Source organism: Callorhinus ursinus, unplaced genomic scaffold (genome assembly GCF_003265705.2).
Source record: "Callorhinus ursinus isolate GAN/ISIS: 27379988/994484 unplaced genomic scaffold, GSC_fseal_2.0 scaffold26, whole genome shotgun sequence".
Lineage (NCBI taxonomy): Eukaryota > Metazoa > Chordata > Mammalia > Carnivora > Otariidae > Callorhinus > Callorhinus ursinus.
The window spans coordinates 5,928,442-5,948,129 of NW_027397088.1; the positions used below are offsets into that span (position 1 = coordinate 5,928,442).

The window sequence follows — 19,688 nt, forward strand, 5'->3', positions numbered from 1 at the left end:
AAGTAAGGTGGATGCTCCATTTCTGTCATCAAGGTGAAGGGACCCTCATACTGGAGTCAGCCCTGAGGACATGGTCCAACCAGTGGGACAAGCCCCTCTTTTATTTACTGTTTGTTTGTTTATAGATTTATTTATTTATTTTAGAGAGGAGGGGCAGAGGGAGATGGAAAGGCAGAGAATCCCAAGCAGACTCCCCACTGAGTGCGGAGCCTGATGTGGGCTCAACCCCAGGATCCTGAGATCATGACTGCAGCTGAAATCCGGAGTCAGATGCTTAACCGACTAAGCCACCCACACGCCCCAACAAGCCCCTCTTTTAGCGTAGTTTGCTCAACTTTCTCCTTTCCTTTCCACCCAGTGTCTTAGTTAGAGTGACGTGTTCCTGGCACTTAGCGCTGGGAGTCTACTACAGGAAACTATAGAGTTTACCACAAATTTAACCCTTCTAGATTTCCTTTATTTTTTTGACAGAAATATCCCACACTCTTGTAATGCACAATGAAAAGATCATCCAGGGCTGTGAGAACACAAAGAAGAAAAGCTGTTTATTGATAAAAGCTGTTTAGGTCCTTAGCCATTTGGTGGTGTTGACAGCCGGGCCACCAGCACTCTAATGTTCAGGGGAATGGAGACCAATCCTCTGAGGCCACAAGGAGATGAGCAGTGTCGCTGCTATAAATGCTCAGTTATTTGAAGAATGTAAACAGGCAGATACAGCCAAGGAAAACATATAAAAAATTAAAGCGTAGGGGGGCCTGGGTGGCTCAGTCAGTTAAGTGTCTGACTCTTGATTTCGGCTCAGATCATAATCTCAGTGTCCTAGGATCCAGCCCCGCGTCGGGCCCGGTGCTCAGCATGGAGTCTGCTTGAAATTCTTTCTCTCCTTTCCCTGGCCCTCCCCTACGCCTGTGCACTCTCTCTCAAATAAATAAATACTTACTAAAAATTAAAGCATTGTGTGAAAAAGATTTTATGCAGCAATGCCACTCTCGGGTATATGTTTACAAAAAATGAGAACAAATGTCCACATGGAAAGGTGTACGAGAATGTGTACAGCAGTATTATTCACAATTGTGAAAAGGTAGAAACAACCCAGTGTCCATGAAGGGATAGACAAAATGTCGTATATCCAAACAGCGGATCCATGTAATGGATTATTATCTAGCCATAAAAATGGGTGAAGCATTGATACATGCTACAACATGGACGACTGCTGAAAACATTATGCTGAGTGAAAGAAGTTGGATACATAAACACATTATCTGACTCCATGTATATGAAATGTCCAAAAGAGGGAAATCCATAGAGATAGAAAGTAGATCAGTGGTCGTCAAGCGGGTGAGTAGGAGAGAATGTGGGGTGACTCCCAACGGGTATGGGGTTTCTTTTTGGGGTGCTGCAATGTTCTAAAAGTGATTATGGTGATGGATAATCATATAACGCTGCCTGTACTAAAAACCACTGAATTATATACTTCAAATGGCACATAAAACTCAATAAATGTTAAAAGGTATTGAAAAGGACATACGTGAAGATACATTAAAAACACTGTCTATGTTTGTGCTAAACTATTGGTCTCGTGGCCGTTTAGCACCTGAAATATGGCCAGTCCAAACTGAGATATTCTGGAAGTATAAAATACACCCTGGCTTTCAAAGACTTAATAAGGAAAAAAGAATGCAAAAATTAACATTTTTTTTGTACTGCAGGTTGAAATGATAATATTCTAGACACACCATGTTAAAGAAAACATATTATTATTTTTTAAAGATTTATTTATTTGGCAGAGAGAGAGAGACAGCGAGAGAGGGAACACAAGCAGGGGGAGTGGGAGAGGGAGAAGCAGGCTCCCTGCGGAGCGGGGAGCCCGATGCGGGGCTCGATCCTGGGACTCCAGGATCATGACCTGAGCCAAAGGCAGACACCCAACAACTGAGCCACCCAGGCGCCTAAGAAAATATATTATTAAATTAATTTTGCCAGGTTCTTAACCTTATGAATGTGGCTACTAGAAAATTTAAAATTACACATGTGGCTTGCATTTGCTGGTCTATATCATCCTTTAAAAAAAGTTCTACTTATTTATTTACTTATTTTTAGAGGGCTTAAAAATTGTGGTAAAATATATTTTACATATAAGTAACATATTAAAATAAATTAGGTTGTGTTAAAATGTATCACTTTAACCCTTTTTATTCTGAAATAAACATATAGTCCCAAGAAGCAGCAAAAAGTAGTACAGAGAGGTCCTGTGTACTCTTCACCCTATTTCTCCTGAAGGTAGCTTTTTGCTAAACTATAGCACAATATGAAAATCAGGAAACTGACATTGACACCTTCCATTACATTTTTTTGGTGTTTAAGACTGATCAAAGGGCGCCTGGGTGGCTCAGTCGTTAAGCGTCTGCCTTCGGTTCGGTTCATGATCCCAGGGTCCTGGGATCGAGCCCCGCATCGGGCTCCCCGCTCCGCGAGAAGCCTGCTTCTCCCTCTCCCACTCCCCCTGCTTGTGCTCCCTCTCTTGCTGTGTCTCTCTCTGTCCAATAAATAAATAAAATCTTAAAAAAAAAACCACAAATTTGTTAAAAAAAAAAAAAGACTGATCAACCCTTGGTGAGGAGAAATCTAGGTATGTAACAAGAAATGGTATCTTAGGGGCACCTGGGTGGCTCAGTCCGTTAAGCATCTGCTTTCGGCTCAGGTCGTGATCCCGGGGTCCTGGACTCGAGGCCCACGTCAGGCTCCCTGCTCAGTGGGGAGTCTGTCTCTCTCTATCTCTCTGACTCTCCCCGTTTTTTGTGCTCTTGCTCACTCTTTCTCTCAAATGAATAAATAAAAAAATCTTAAAAAAAAAAGAAATGGGGGTCACTTGGGTGGCTCAGTTGGTTAAGCATCTGCCTTCGGCTCAGGTCATGATCCTGAGGTCCGGGGATCGAGCCCCACATCGGGCTCCCTGCTCAGTGGGGAACCTGCTTCTCCCTCTCCCTCTGCTGCTCCCCCCACTTGTGCACTCTCTCTCTCAAATAAATAAATAACATCTTAAAAAAAAAAAAGAAATGGTATCCTAAGGTTTTTGATCCTCTATGAAGTAAACACTACTCCTGTTGGAATAAAAAAATTAAGTGGAAGTTTAAATTTAGATTTCTTGCTGTCTGCACAGAAATATTTTATAGAACCTGTCAACGTGAAGAGGACCAATGGTTACATTCATATTCGGGGCACAGGGTGCCTACTGCCATGCTTCCCCTGCTCCTAGCTGAGGGTGGGGGCGGCCCCCTGCACAGTCACTAAATTGCAACATAAGGGCACCTTGTGGCCTTCTAGGTACAAGTCACTTCTTAAGCTCACCAATCACAAAGGGCTAATTTAAGTTGTCAGGCTTGATCGTGGCTGAGCATACTTCCTTGGGGAAAGTCAAAGTTGCAAGGCCGCCCAGCAGATTGACAGCAGATAAAAAGGAGCCACTCTTATCTTTCCCTTTTCAGGGAAGGAAATCATACCTGAAGATTTCAGAGGCCACTTTTCACAGACTGACTGTCACAAATAAGCGTGTTTGGAGACCATGCCCCCTTCCCTCCCCACAATCGTTTTGTGACTTTGTCTTATGGGCCCTCTATTTTCTTTTTTCCTCCCTCTGTCTACACTTGATGTTCTGACACAGCTTTGGATGTGAACTACTATGCGGGGGAGGACCAGGGTCATCCATCCTGCTTTTTACTTACATGACTGAGGGAGGCCATCTCTCCTGTGTGACAAGGTTCAGATGCTTCCCCAGAGATGGTGCCTGGGATTCTCTCAGACAGCCCATGCCACACTGAGGCCTGCACTCCTTTGAAAGCTTGGCTTTGCCTCCCCAGAGCCCCTGACGTCCTGCTCAAATATGCACTCGCTCAAAGAAGACCTCATTCCCCCCACAGGACTTCTCTTGGGCACTAGTGGAGGATATGTCCACATGGGCACCGTCTTTAAGGACTTATAGGGACCAAGCAGCTTCATCCATCCCCACCCCAGCCATGCTCCCAGGACCTCAAGGGTCACAGTGTATGTACGAGGTGTGTCTCAAGACTGTCTATCTCATTCCCTCCTGGGGACCGGGGACACAGGAGCTAGTAGATTGGTCTCATGGCTCTCCAAAGGATTACCTATGTATGAATTACTGCTGTAACAAATCACTGCAAACTGGGTGGCTTAAAACAACACCCATTCTGGAGGCGAGAGGTCAGTTAGTTTCACTGGGCTAAAGTCCAGGTGTCAGGAGGACTGGGTCCTTCTGGAGGCTCTAGGGGAGAATTCGTTTCCTTGTCTTGTCTTTTCCAGCTTCCGGTGGCTGCCTGAATTCCTTGGCTTGTGGCCCCATCCTCTGTCTTTAAAACACATCACTCCAACCTCTGCTTCTGTAATCAAGTCTCCCTTTGCCTTTCTCTTACGGGGACACTAGTGATTACAATTAGGGCCCATGTGAAAAATCCAGGATGGTCTCCTCCTCTTAAATCAGTAACTTGATTACATCTGCAAAGTCCCTTTTCCCACAAAAGGTAATATTGACAGGTTCCAGGGATTAGGATGTGGACATCTTTGAGGGCCATTTTTGAGCCTCCCATTCCTTACTTCATGGTTTTGTTGAAAACAAAAATTTTAAACTTCAACATATCTTATTGTAGAAAACGTGAAATATAGCTCTAGGTCCATCTTTACTTTACCAGACACACTGAAGGGAGGGAGAAGTGAGAACACAAGGCAACCCCCAAAAGGCCAAGTCAGAGAGATGGAGCACCAGGGAGACAGCAAGGCGGGGGTGGGGTGTGGGCCATGGAGGGGGAGGGAGGTTGTGCTCTAAAAGGTCTTTATTTCTGTCAGCTAAGTTCTTGAAATACGCTTTTCTTATAGATTATGTTCTAAATGTTGGTTAGGTTCCCTGCTCTCACTACAAAACTGACTGACTCTGAAATCTCTCTAGCAAGCAGTACCAGAGAGTGGGATTCTGAGAACTTGGGAGGCCTGAATGCGCTACGCCTCCCTCTGGTGTCCCATCCAATCTCTGACTGTGAGACAGGCAGACAGGTGCTGAAGCACGTAGAGCAGCTGGTATGAGTGGGGTCCTGGCCACAGGAGTGCGGTGTTCAGGGAGTTCATGGGGGCATTCTTCCTGGAGACCACACAGGGTCTGGAGACCAGTGCTGGGCATTCTGGGAGGAGGTCTGCGGGCCCGGGGTTCTGGCCGACATCTGCCTCTCGTAAGGGAGCTTTATCACTCAAGGAGGAAGGGGAAGTCAAGGCTGGCACTCCCTGTTCCTGAGGCTGGGACTGTCCAAGGGGACCTGGGAACAGGAAGCAGGCAGCTGCTGCCATTGCTCTCCCACTGGTCTCCTGGGGAGTAGAGAACCCTTCCCTTTTATCACTGTGGAACTGTAGCCATAGGAGGCAGTCTAGCAGCCAGACCTGAACCTCAGTGAGATGACAAAATAAAAAAGAAAAAAGAAAAGAAAAGAAAGTACACTCAGGGAATCTAGGGGCTAGAGAGAAGAAAACAGACCCAAACTGTTGACTGTAACATAAACCGGCTTGGAGAGGTGGACAACAAGTGGTAAATAGTAAAAGCACTTAGATTTAGGAAGAAACAACTAGTAAGTAAGGTACAAATGTATGAAACTTATCTATGTAGGGAAATGGATGTCTTGAAGGGAAAAACAGGTATTCTTTTTCAAGTAATAGTAACAAATGTATGCTTCTAATTATAAACATCAGGCTTCAGAAGGAGAAGTAGAATTCCCAAATAGAAGAGGGGGAAAAAAATGAAAGAATTGCTACTTGATAAACCACAAAAATAAAGAAGGGAAGAAGAGAAAACAAACTATAGTAAATAATAGAATGAAGTGGAAGGAAGACAATCAACCCTGTCAGCCACTATATAGACGTGAACGAACTCACTGGGATAGATAACAAAACAAGAGTGATAAAGACTGAAAACCAAGGAGTGAACTAAGGTACACTACGCAAACTTTGGGGACGAAATACTAGTTTATATGAACATTAGACAAGGCAGAGTTGAATCTGAAATCACTAAATGAATAATGAGCAACATTTACAAAAAAGATGTAGTCATTAACTCGGCACAGTACGTAAGACGGTCGCTAAGTATACAAAACCTAAACCAGCAGAAATGAAAGGAGAAACTGATAAAGTCATTATCAAAATCAAATAAAATTATAGTGGAGGACTTTGATATTCTTTCAAAACTGGAGAAAGCCAGTACATTTCAAAAGGTAATGACATACAGGATTTGAATCATACAGTGAGCAAACTAAATACACATACTCGTGCCTCAAAGAATATATTTTAAAAAAAGTGTCCAATAGGGCGCCTGGGTAGCTCAGTGGGCGCCTGGGTGGCTCAGTTGGTTAAGCGACTGCCTTCGGCTCAGGTCATGATCCTGGAGTCCCGGGATCGAGTCCCGCATCGGGCTCCCCGCTCAGTGGGGAGTCTGCTTCTCCCTCTGACCCTCTTCCCTCTCGTGCTATCTCTCATTCTCTCTCTCTCAAATAAATAAATTAAAAAAAAAAAAGTGTCCAATACATATTTACAACCATGGCATTTACAAACATTGATCAAGGACTTGGCCAAAGAAAAATCTTAAAAAGTTTTCCACTTCTCAGGTTAAATTACTTTTCATTAGATTTTCAAATTAGCTGCCACAGAGTTGCCCACAGCCTTTTCTCTTATGGCATCCCCATTATGTAATCATTAAAAATGACATTATAGAAGAATATTTCATGACCTGGAAATTATATTTGAAAGGGAAAAAAAGCTGGTATGAATCATAATTGAAAGGCAGTCATTATATGCCTTGGCCTCATAACTTTATCCCTAACTTAAATCTTTATCTTTAAATAGTCATGGATCCCAAATTGATAGATCAGGATTTATCAGCAGATCCTAAATTGTAACCTAGTTTAATTCCAAGCAAGCTTCCATGATTGTACCCAACTCTTGTGGTTCTCAGGACACTGCCACAGGAAAGAGAGAAGGCATTTCTGCAGCTTGTCCCTTAAACCCGTGGCTTCAGGGATTAAGTTTGAGGATCACGTGTTTCACCTACTTAGCAATACATATTTAGGAAAGTAACATTTACTGGGCATGCACGAGGCTTAGATGAATTAGGTGCTCACTTCAGGGTTTACAAATATCCTATACAATATATAATACCCACATACATCTTATGGATGAGTGTATAGAATCAGAGAAATTTATTAGCCAGTCTACATTTTCACAACTGGTAAATGAATTCTAGAGAGCTGCCATATTCCATTCCAGGTCTTCTGACTCCAAAATCTATGTGCTTTTTTTTTTTTTTTTTTAAATATTCACAACCAACCTTTATTACTTTATTAGAGCTGAACAAACATATCAAAGGTCAAGGCATGGAGGGGAAGAAGCAGGGCCTGCTCTGGGCTGGAGATGAACCTAGAAAGGTTGTTGGTGAGGGGAATCTGATTCGGAGCCAAATCTATGACCTTTTACAACACATGTTCTTGGAATAAGTGTCTTCTGTTCTTTCTATTTAATATTTTATTTTTTAAAAGATTTTATTTATTTGACAGAGAGAGAGGGAGCCCAGCAGAGGGAGAGGGAGAAGCAGACTCCCTGCTGAGTGGGGAGCCCACGGTCCCAGGATCCCGAGATCATGACCTGAGCCAAAGACAGGCGCTTAACCGATGAGCCACCCAGGCATCCCTCTAATTAATATTTTAAATGGAAACCCCATGTTATTCAAAGAGAAGAGTCCTTCGGTCACTTAGGCTGGGCTACAAAAGGCTGAGACAGATGGAGATTTCATTTCCCAGTTTAATTTGTACTTCTTTAGGGGCACATCTCAGCCACAGGGTTTTCAGAAACGGGAGTTTCGGATGTTCATGGAGTAACGCCGAGCACAGAACAGCACCAGCCATCCAGCTCTTGGATTTCTTAAAGAACTGAACTTTGTGAAGCTCCATGGGGAGCAACATGCCACTTGCCCAGTGTTTGTGAGTTTATTCAGATTTTGCCAGAAAAGGAAGCTGGCTGAGGCAGAGGAGAACGAGAACTCCCAGTCTACATTTAGCCCATTTGCAGCCCTGCCAAAGCCGCAGAGCCGGCAGCAGCTGCGGCCTGATACGAGCTCACGGGAAGCGAAGGAAATGGCATTTTCCTTCCTGAGGTAGGGAAGCAAGCCCTGCTGAGATTCGATAGGATGGATGGCAGCATGAGCCATCCCTGGATTAGAAAGATGACAAGACAACGTTCACTGCCCTCCCGGAGGCGTCCATTTGGGTTCTTTGGCCTCTGGCCCCGAGGTTTGCTCAAGAAGTGGCCAGGACAGCACCCGCTTTGGCAGGGTGTGTGCCGGGGGATGGGGGCCACTGTCGCGGTGCTCCCACCCTCACGGGCCACGCTGGCTGCTTTACATATCTCAGTGGCAGTTAGAAACGGAGGGCCTCTCATATTAAAAAACCCCATATTAAAAAAACAAGGTCGAATCACTGTTTTGTATACCTGTAGCATTGTGTGTCAACTATACTTCAATAATCCAAGTTTAAAAAAACCCCACTCAGGGGCGCCTGGGTGGCTCAGTCGTTAAGCGTCTGCCTTTGGCTCAGGTCATGATCCCAGGGTCCTGGGATTGAGCCCCATATCGGGCTCCCTGCTCTGTGGGAAGCCTGCTTCTCCCTCTGCCTCTGCCCCTTCCCCAGCTTTTGTGCTCTCTCTCTCTCAGATAAATAAAATCTTTAAAAATAAAAGAAAACAAAAACCTCACGTAGGTCAATGCAAGATGATCGTTTTCTTCTCTGGTTTTCCAGAATTTATTTTTCTAAAAAAAGAGACAACATTTTGCATGACTCTAAGCAGCAATTTATGACAGCATCTGCTGACTCTAGGAGCTGAAAAGACATAGCTATTCCCAAGAACAAGTGAACAGACTGGCACAAACTTAAATATATCACACCTCCACTACCACCGACGAAGAAAGCTTGAAACCCAGCTTTTATCAAGGATTCCAAGCCTTGGCTGTGCACTGGCATCCCTTGGAGTGCATTAGAATATTCTGATGTTTGGTTAACACTTAAGAGATGATGATTTACATGTCAGATTTTTTCAAAATTGTGGTCAAATACAAAACAGAAAACTTACCATTTAAGCCAGGTTAAAGTGTATGTTAACATTTACAGTGTTGTACAACCATGACCATTATTGAGTCTGGAACTCTTCCATCGCCCCCCCCATACTCATTAAGTAGTCCCTTGCCTTTTCCCCTCCCCTCCGCTCAGCCTGGCCACCACTAACCTACCTGATGTTTCTGTGGACTTCCCTAGTCCGGACAGTTCATACACATGGAACCGTAAGATCATTATGGCCCTTGTGTCAGACTCCTTCCGCTTAACGTGTTTTCAAGGCTCATCCGATTGAAGCATGTAACAGTGCTTCAGTTAATGAATTAATTTCATTAATTTTCCATTGACAGCATGGGTTCCATTGTATGGGTACACCATATTTTGTTTATCCATTCCTCCCCTGAAGGACAGTTGGGTTGTTCCCACCTTCTGCCTATTGTGAAGAATACTGCTACATTTGTGTAAAAGTTTTTCTTTGAACACCTGTTTCAATAATTTTGCTGGGTCATATGATAACTTTATGTTTAACTTCTTTAGGAACTGCCAAACTATTTCCACATGTCAGGGTTTTTTTTTTTTTTTTTTTTAAGCTACCTAGGTGAGTCTAACATCTAGCCAAGGTTAAGAATCTAGTGGGTTAAGGGCGCCTGGGTGGCTCAGTTGGTTAAGCGACTGCCTTCGGCTCAGGTCATGATCCCGGAGTCCCGGGATCGAGTCCCGCGTCGGGCTCCCTGCTCAGCAAAGGAGCCTGCTTCTCCCTCTGACCCTCCCCCCTCTCATGTGCTCTCTCTCTCTCAAATAAATAAATAAATCTTAAAAAAAAAAAAAAAAAAAGAATCTAGTGGGTTAAGATTCAACTACCAGTTTTTATACAAGGTAAGTAACAAAACAGCGAAGAAATCAGCAAAATCCAGACATAAGAACTTAACTTCTTCAACACGTGAATTATAAGGAAAAACAAGAGTGAGGAAAAAAAGGATATGGGCAGAACCTCTACGTTAAAGAAAATTTAAGAGATATATCATCCAGTAGCTGATTTGGATCTTAATTCAAACACATAAAGTTTAAAAGATTGTTTTTATGAGACAGTTCAAAATGTAGATACTGTATATTTGATGATATTTAGGAATTACTGTTAATTTGTTAGGAATGATAATGGTATTATAGTTATGTTAAAAAACTTTTTGGATTTGTACTAAAATAAAAAATAAATTTATATATGAGATATAAATCTTCTCATAATAATATGGGAGGGCATAAAGATAAAATACCATTGGCCATGAGTATAAAATCATTAAAGGTGATCGATACATGGAGCTCATTATGCTATTCTGTATATTTTGTATACATTCATATTTTTCCATAATAAAAATTTAAAAAATAAGTTCATATAGCCATTATGGAATGCCAGTATGGAACTTCCTTAAAATACTAAAAATAGAACTACCATACGATTCAGCAATCCCACTGCTGGGTCTATATCCAAAGGAAATAAAATCAGTATCCCAGAGATATCTGTACTTCCATGTTCATTGTGGCATTATTCTAACAACCAAGATAATGGAAACAGTCACGTGTCCAGAGCAGGTGATGGGATAAAGAAAGTGTGTATATAAATGAATACACACACACACACACACACACACATACACACATAACAGAGTATTATTCAGCCACAAAAAGAAGGAATTTCTGCCATTTGCAAAAACATGGATGAACCCGGAGGACCTTATGCTAAATGAAACAAGCCAGACAAAAAAGACAAATACTGCATGATCCCACTAATAAAAATCAAATTCATAGTAACAGAGAGAATGGTAGTGACCAAAGGCTGGGGAAAGGATGGAGGAAGGGGGGTGCAGATAATGATCAAAGGGTACAAACCTAATGTACAGTATGGTGACTATAGTTAATAACAATAGAATTTGCTAAACAGGGTAGATCTCAAGTGTTCTCACCACACACACACACACACACACACACACGAAAGGGTACTACGATGATGGATATTTTAATGAGTATGACGGTGGTCATCACGTCCCAATTTATATGGGTATCAAAATATCATGTTATACACTTACATACATACAATTTTTATTTGTCCATCAAACCTCAATAGCTGGGGTGGGGGAGGGGTAGTAAAGAAACAAAGAGAAAGTGCCAGTCATTGCAAATGGAATATACAGGAAAGAATGTAACCCACTGTCAGTTTGTTTAAGAGCTTCTCCCTCTCCCACTCCCCCTGCTTGTGTTTCCTCTCTCGCTGTGTCTCTCTGTGTCACATAAATAAATAAAAATCTTAAAAAAAAAAGAAAAGAAACCTCATCCCTACTTACTCTCCTTTCCAGCCGACCACATTGCTTGGGGCTGTGAACGGAGTGCAGATCCACTCCAGGTGTGGCTCTTCCGGTCACAGGATTAGCTCCTTTGGTGGGGTTCACACTGGACGCCTCAGGCCTTGTCTTCTTCCCAGGCAAGGATTGTTTTTTACATTTTCCAGGTGAACCCATTCAAAAAAGCTTTCCTGCCCTAGAATTTGAAGCAAACCCAATACTGTTTTTTATTGTGGTAAAACACACATAACATAAAATTTGCTTCTTGCCATTCTGAAGTGTACATTTTAGTGGCATTAAGCACATTCACAATGTTGTACAAACGTGGCCATCATCCATCTTAACTTTTCCATCTTCCCAGACTGAAACTCTGTACCCATTAAACTCTAACGTTCCGTCCCCTTTGCCTTAGCAGCTACCCTTCTACTTTCTGTAAGGACCTCATGTAAAGTGGAATCATACAATATTTGTCCTTTTTAGCCTGCGTTACTTCACTGAGCATGTCTTCAAGGTGCATCCATGTCACAGCCTGTGTCAGAAGCGCCTTCCTTCTTAAGGTGGAAAAATATTCCATTGTATGCACAGACGATTTTGTTCATCTATTCATCTGCTGATGGACACTTGGGTTGCTTCCGAAACTTTTGGGGGATTATGAATAATGCTGTGAACACTGGTATACAAATAGGTGTTTGAAGTCCCAGCTTTCAATTCTTTTTGGGCATATACCCAGAAGTGGAATTGCTAGATCACTTGGTTACTCTATTCAATACTTTTAAAACTAAGTCAGTATTCGGGGCGCCTGGGTGGCTAAGTCAGTTAAGCATCCTACCCTTGATTTTGGCTCAGGTCATGATCTCAGGGTCCTGGGATGGAGCCCTGGTTTGGGTTTCCTGCTCATCGTGGAGTCTGCTTGAGACCCTCTCCCTGACTTCTGCCCTTCTTCCTGCTTGTGCGCATGCTCTGTCTCTAAAATAAATAAAATCTTTAAGAAAAAAAAAAAACAAACTAAGCCAATATTCTTCTATATAATAACTTGTCCACAATTTCCTGCTACCTATTAGAATGGGCTGGACTGGGGGTGGAAACGTGGGAAGGCAGGAGAGATAATCCATGTTGAAGAGCCTGGGCTTTGTCATGAAACAAACCTGGTTTCCATCTTCGCTCTGCCAATCACTAGCTCTGAAACCCTGGTTATATTACTTAGCCCTGGAGCCTCAGTTTCCTTACCTGCAGAGTAAGATAACACTGATCTTTTTTTTTTTAACTTAAAATTTTTTTTATTGTTTTTTTTTTTTAAGATTTTATTTATTTATTTGAGAGAGAGAGAATGAGAGATAGGGGGGCCTGGGTGGCTCAGTCACCCAGTGTCTGACTCAGACACTAAGTGTCTGACTCTTGATTTCGGCTCAGATCATAATCTCAGTGTCCTAGAATCCAGCCCCGCGTTGGGCCCAGTGCTCAGCATGGAGTCTGCTTGAAATTCTTTCTCTCCTTTCCCTGGCCCTCCCCTACGCCTGCGCACTCTGAAAAACGAGGGAAAAGGGTCAGAGGGAGAAGCAGACCCCCTGCTGAGCAAGGAGCTCGATGCGGGACTCGATCCTGGGACTCCAGGATCATGCCCTGAGCCGAAGGCAGTCGCTTAACGAACTGAGCCACCCACGCGCCCATGTTATATTAATCACCATACATTACATCATTAGTTTTTGATGTAGTGTTCCATGATTCATTGTTTGTGCATAACACCCAGTGCTCCACGCAGAACGTGCCCTCTTTAATACCCATCACCAGGCTGACCCATCCCCCCACCCCCTCCCCTCTAGAACCCTCAGTTTGTTTTTCAGAGTCCATCGTCTCTCATGGTTCATCTCCCCCTCCGATTTACCCCCCTTCATTCTTCCCCTCCTGCTATCTTCTTTTTTTTCTTAACATATATCGCATTATTTGTTTCAGAGGTACAGATCTGTGATTCAACAGTCTTGCACAATTCACAGCGCTCACCATAGCACATACTGATAATGTCGATCTTCTATCATTAGTATTTATAATGTTTTAGCACAATGCTTGGCCCATAGCATTCAGTGGATGGATTCTATTAATTAGATTACTTCCACTTCAGCTTCCCAGGTGTTGGCTAGGCAAGAGGCACCTGCATCAAGGTGAGTCCCACAGGTTCTAACCACAGCCTCTTCTACTGGCTTGCTAAACTGCCCTGGGGGTAATGACACCTGTAGGAGGACTGGTTAGACTCTTCATTTCTTGTTGTAGAGAACTATGCACAGAAAGACCTGATCTCTTCCTGGTGCCTCTTCTTAACAGCTTAACATAATTCACATACCGTAAAATATTTCAAAATATACAATGCAGTGGTTTTTAGTATATTGACAGCTGGGCACCCACCATTACAATCAATTTTCATTACCCACAAAAGAAATTATACCTAGGAGTAGTCACCCCCCAAACCTCCCATCCTTCCCAGCTCCTGGAATCTACTTATCTACTCTCTGACTCTATGGATTTGCCTATTCTGGCTATTTCATAAAAATGAAATCACACAGTATATATCCTTTTGTGCCTGGCATGTATTAGTACTTCATTACTTTTTATGGCTGAATATTCTCCATTGTATGGATATACCATGTTTTGTTTATCCATTCATCAGTTGATGAGCACTGGGTCTGTTGCCACTTTTTGGCTATTGTGAATAGCGCTGCTGTGCACATTCTTGGTATGCCTTTTTGTGTGGACACATGTTCTCAGTTCTCTGGAGCACAGAGCTAGGGGCGGGATTGCTGTAGCACAGTGCTTCTTCTTTATAAGGCCAAAGTAGAACTGTTGCTGCCAGGATCTGTCGGGAGAGAACCAGACCAGCAGAAACCAAACGCCTGGGGATGGCTCCACTCTGTGACAGCCTTGAAAAGCTGTTCAAGTTTGCAGTTTGTAATCTTGCTGTGTGGATGTATCTTCTTTGAGTTCCTTCTTATATGGACTCTAGTGAGCTTTATTGTTGACTTTGTGACCTGGCTGGTGATAGTACTCTGTATGCCCACCTCTATTTAAAATCAGCTTCCTTGGATGATGCGCATTTTAATATTCTGCATCCAATGTCCTGTTATTCTATCTGTCTAATTAGAACTACTCAATTGTTTGTTGACCTCCTCTCAGAAAAGACAGAATTCCTGCTCTCTCTGGGTATCTCTCTCCATTCTAGTCACCAACTGGAGTAAGAGTTGATAGGCTTTGTCCTTGCTAGTTGCCTGAGGAGCACCAACCAAATTCTCTTCATCAGAACGTAGTTTTTAATGCAAAAATTTTTTTTTAAAAATTGAAGTATAGTTGACATATAATGTTACATTAGTTTCAGGTATATAGTACAGTGATTTGACAACTCTATATATTATGCTATGCTCAGCTAACTGTCCCCATACAATGCTATTATAATACTAGTGACTGTGTTCCCTATGTGGTATCTTTTTTTTTAAGATTTCATTTATTTATTTGAGACAGAGAGAGAAAGCAAGAAAGAGCATGAGCAGGGGAGAGGCAGAGGGAGAAGCAGACTCCTGCTGAGCAGGGAGCCCGATGTGGGACTTGATCCCAGGACCCTGGGACCATGACCTGGGCCAAAGGCAGATGCTTAACTGACTGACCCACCCAGGCGCCCCCCCATGTGGTATCTTTCATCTCTGTGACTTATTCATTCCACAACCAGAAGCCTGTACCTCCCACTCCCCTTTACCCATTTTGCTCCCCTCCCCTCTGGCAATCACCAGTTTGTTTTCTGTATTTATGGATCTATTTCTGTTTTTTTGGTCTGTTTTGTTTTTTATATTCCATTAAAATTTTTATTTTTATTTTCTTAGATTTTATTTTATTATGTTAGTCACCATACATTACATCATTAGTTTTTGATGTAGCATTTCATGATTCGTTGTTTGCGTTCCATTAAAATTTTTAAATAAATGTAATCATATGGTATTTGTCTTTGTCTTATTTCACTTAGCATGATACCCTCTAGGGTAGACCTCTAGGTTTAACCATGTCCTCGCAAATGGCAAGATCTCATTTCTTTTTTATAGATGAGTAATATTCCATTGTATATACACATCTTTATCTATCAGTGAATACTCAGGTTGCTTCCATATCTTGGCTATTGTAAATAATGCTGCAATAAATATAAAGGTGCATATATCTTTTCGAATTAGTGTTTTTGTTTCCTTTGGGTAAATACTCAGTAGTGAAATTACTCGATCATATGGTAGTTTTTTTTTTGAGGACCCTCCATACTGTTTACCACAGTGGCTGTACTAATTTGTATTCCCACTAACACTGCATGAGGGGCCTTTTTCTCCACATGCTCATCAATCAATACCTGTTATTTCTTTTCTCTTTGATACTAGCCATTCCATCAGAATACATTTTTGAAGGAAGATATGGAATATTCCTCCTGCAGGTTTGCAAATTCCAACTTCTATTCTGCTTCTCTTTCTAGCAGCAACATTTTTTTTTAAGATTTTTTTAAAAAAATTTATTTATTTGAGACATAGAGATAGAGAGAGCGAGCATGAGCAGGGGGAGAGGCAGAGGGAGAGGGAGAAGCAGGCTCCCCGCTGAGCCAGGAGCCAGAAGTGGGGCTCGATCCCAGGATCCTGGGATCATGACCTGAGCCAAAGGCAGAAGCTTAACCATCTGAGCCACCCAGGTGCCCCTCTAGCAGCAACTTCTATGAGAGGCTCCAAATTCACATTAGCTGTAGAAAAACAGTCATCTCCTCTGTATAAAATCTGACCTCTGTCATCTGTGTTACTCACATATTTGAGGTGGTACAGACTTAATTTTGCCTTTGGTATGGTAGTGGTTCCACAAGTTACAAGGAGGAAAAACAAGTCTGCTGTCTTCTAGGAGATGAACAAGGATTCTAAAAAAGATTAATAGATAAGGGGCTCTGAGAAGGTATCATGAAAGTAAATTCCATGAAGACAAAAGAAAAATGCCTGCCACAATTTTTTATGTAGAAAAAAATGATGTTAAATACTTTTCCTCAGTTAAAGAATTTGAGTCAGTAGCCAGTGAGAATGAGTATTCTTATGAGCGATTTCCAGACTATGTCACAAAAAGGCTTCTATATTTTGACATTTGTATATTACACACATCCCAAACTCAAAACCCAGGAAAATAACCCCAATATGCAACAGAAAACAAACCCAGTGACAGATGTGACTTTGGACTTAAGACTGAGGGTAAAAGAGACAAAAATATGAGAAAGGTAAGAACTAGAATTACAAGAAAGGAACAGTTCTTTGGGATTTTTGAATAGAAGCAAGTGCTAGAGATACTTAAGAAAAGTTAAGAGCTACAAATGAGATTAAGCCTTTAGACAAAGAAATGCTGCTCTCCACAATCATGCTAATATTCTAAAATCTGAAAGAAATAGTCTTTTGACAACCAAAGAAAGACTTCAAAGTGGTTGCTACAGATAAAGCCCCAGAGTTTAATCCCAAAAGAAGAATATTAATATTCTTTGAGCACCTACTAAGTTCCAAGCACTTAATGGAACTGAATGTCATCCTTGTTATTAAATTCTTAGAAAACTGGTATTAAAATCTCTGTTGTAGGGACGAGAAGACAGAGGCCAGGAAAGGCTGGTGAGCTGCAGAGTGGTAACTTAGCCAGGTTGGCCGGATGCCAACGGAGAAAGAGGGTCAAAGTTCAAACCATCTCGTCCGTGTGCCTCTATAAACACAGCGAAGGCATCATAACGAGAACTTTGAGGATATACTTCAAAGTTAGGCAACAGAATATCAAGTTCAATTCATGACACAGGTCACACACTCTACAAAAAATACAAACTGGAGTAGGAGATTGAAGAGTGTTATATAAAAATAAACATTTGGTTTTAAAACAGTAGTGGCTTGCTGGCTTTTGACACTTTTGATGTAACTGTGTTTAGTATTACGCAAGATATTTTTAAAAACGTAAAACGTAACTAAAACTTGACAAAATTTTAAAAAATGGTGGGAGGAAGAAGAATTTATTAAGTAGATGATGAGTACATCCAAACAATGTATGGCTTTAGCATTCAAAAAGGTCAATATATAGGGGCGTCTTGGTAGCTCAGTCCTTAAGTGTCTGCCTTTGGCTCAGGTTATGATCCCAGGATCCTGGGACGGAGCCCTACATCGGGCTCCCTGCTCAGCGGGGAATCTGCTTCTCCCTCTCCCTCTGCAGCTCCCCCTGCTTGTGTTCCCTCTCTTGCTGTCTCTCTCTCTCTGTCAAATAAATAAATAAAATCTTTAAAAAAACAAACAAAAAACCTTGTTGGTCCCCACAGACATCATACCAAGAACCTCCATGTGTGATCCTGATTACCTCTTGTTAAAATTATTTTGGCCTTCCAGGTTTTTGATGTGGAGTTTTCATGTCTAAAAATTCTGTGCTTTTATGAAAAGGGATTGAACATTTGTCACATCTGTGGAGTTAAAAAGAAGATGGCACCGTCACCTAGGGTGCACACATTTACGTATTTTTGATCAACAGGATGATGTCACATGAACAGTAAGGTACACTGCCTCAGGTGCAAGGAGTTTAGCCTGCATCGTCTCCAACCCTGCCCCTTGTGAGGGTTAATTTTATGTCATTTGGAATGAGGCAAGGGATGCCCACGTTAAGCACTACTTTTGGGTGTGTCTGTGACGGTATTTCCAGATGAGAGGAGCATTGGAGTTGGTGGGCTCAGTAATGAGAATGCCCTCCCAGTAATCAGGTCTGTGCTCCCCAGGAAGAATTCACCCCCGTTCCCTAACTGTTTGAGCTGGGGATGGGATCTCATTTCACCCTCTCCTGTTCTCAGGCCTTCAGACTCGGCCTGAATTACATGGCCAGCTTTCTCGGGTCTCCTGCTCGGCCTCCGTAATGATGTCAGTCAAATCCACAAAGTCAATCTCCTTTTATATCCAGTGGGTTTGTTCCTCCGTTGAACCCTGACTAACACACCCTCTGTCCTCAGGCACATCGCTTGGCCTCTGTGCCTCAGTTTTTTCAGTTGTAAAATGGAGAGTTTGATGATTTCCAAGTCCTATCACAAAGCCACTCTGTGATCCTATTGTTCCACACAAAGGAAAACATTTCAAAGGGCCTCAGGGGGAACTTATAAACACAGGAATCCTACAGACTCAAATGTCCATACAGCAAAGCAGAATCAATGTGGATAAAGGAACCTCATGTCAAAATAAATAGTAAAATCACGCATTTGAAAGCTGAAAAAGTTTAACTGATATTTAATAGGCCTTTTATTTTACAGAGCAGGAAACTTTTTTTTAGAGACAGAGAGCGTGCGCACACGGGGTGGGGGAGAGGGGCAGGGGGAGAGAGAGAATCTTAAGCAGACTCCACGCCTAGCAGAGCCCCACACATGGCTGGATCCATTTCATGACACAGATCATGACCTGAGCAGAAATCAAGAGACAGACGCTTCACCCACTGAGCCACCCAGGCGCTCCTGGAGCAGGAAACTAAAACCCAAAGAGGCCAAGCAACACGTCCAAGGTTTCAAGGCTCATGATCAGAGCTGGCAGAAGTTTTATTAGAGATCATTTAACTCGGGATTCTCAAGGTGGGGAGGGGAAATAGGGTTTTTGGGGGAGGGGGCTTTTGCAAACTTTTATCATCACCCTCTCACTCAGAGTTACTGCTGTAGCAAACCCCACTACCACTGAAGCATGCATATCAGGCTACTAAAAAATGGAATAATCACTGACTCAGAGCTCAGTGTTTTTGTTCTTCAGGACAGGAAACTGAGACCCAGAGAGACTAAGACCAGGTCAAACCGCAAGTCGGAGAGAGAACCAGAGCTAAAACCAACCCGCTGACCCACCCATTTGTCCATGGCATACCTGTCTGGTGTTCCCTGAGGGCCCACAACACGCCGTACTCTGTTGCTGTACACGTGTAAGGACGGAGTTACAATGAAGGAGACAGGTATGGCTGATGTAGTTTCCAAATACATGACTTGATTTCAGTTCCCTCTCCTCGAACCTGGGCAAGTTCTCTGACCACCTTGACTGATACACCTGGGTTAGTGGCAGCGACACAGCATGGCTTCTGAGGCTAAGTCATAAAGGCAATCTATCTTCTGCCTGGCTCTCTCCTTTGGGTCTCTTGCCCTTGGAATCCAGCCGCCATGTTGTGAGGAAGCCCAGTGTACATGGCAAGG

At 42.6% G+C, this 19,688-nt stretch overlaps 1 protein-coding gene across 5 annotated transcripts in view; it reads right to left on the reverse strand.

Annotated features, from left to right (window-relative positions):
- LYRM4 (LYR motif containing 4) overlaps nucleotides 1-19,688 on the reverse strand; it is a 264,652-nt gene that overhangs the window by 119,682 nt on the left and 125,282 nt on the right. Inside the window, exon 3 of one of the 5 annotated variants that reach the window (XR_003211969.2) lies at nucleotides 11,483-11,675. The exons of the other annotated variants lie outside the window; for them this stretch is intronic. The gene's annotated coding sequence lies outside the window, so the exon portion shown is untranslated. The remainder of the gene's footprint in view (nucleotides 1-11,482; nucleotides 11,676-19,688) is intronic. 5 annotated transcript variants of the gene reach the window in all.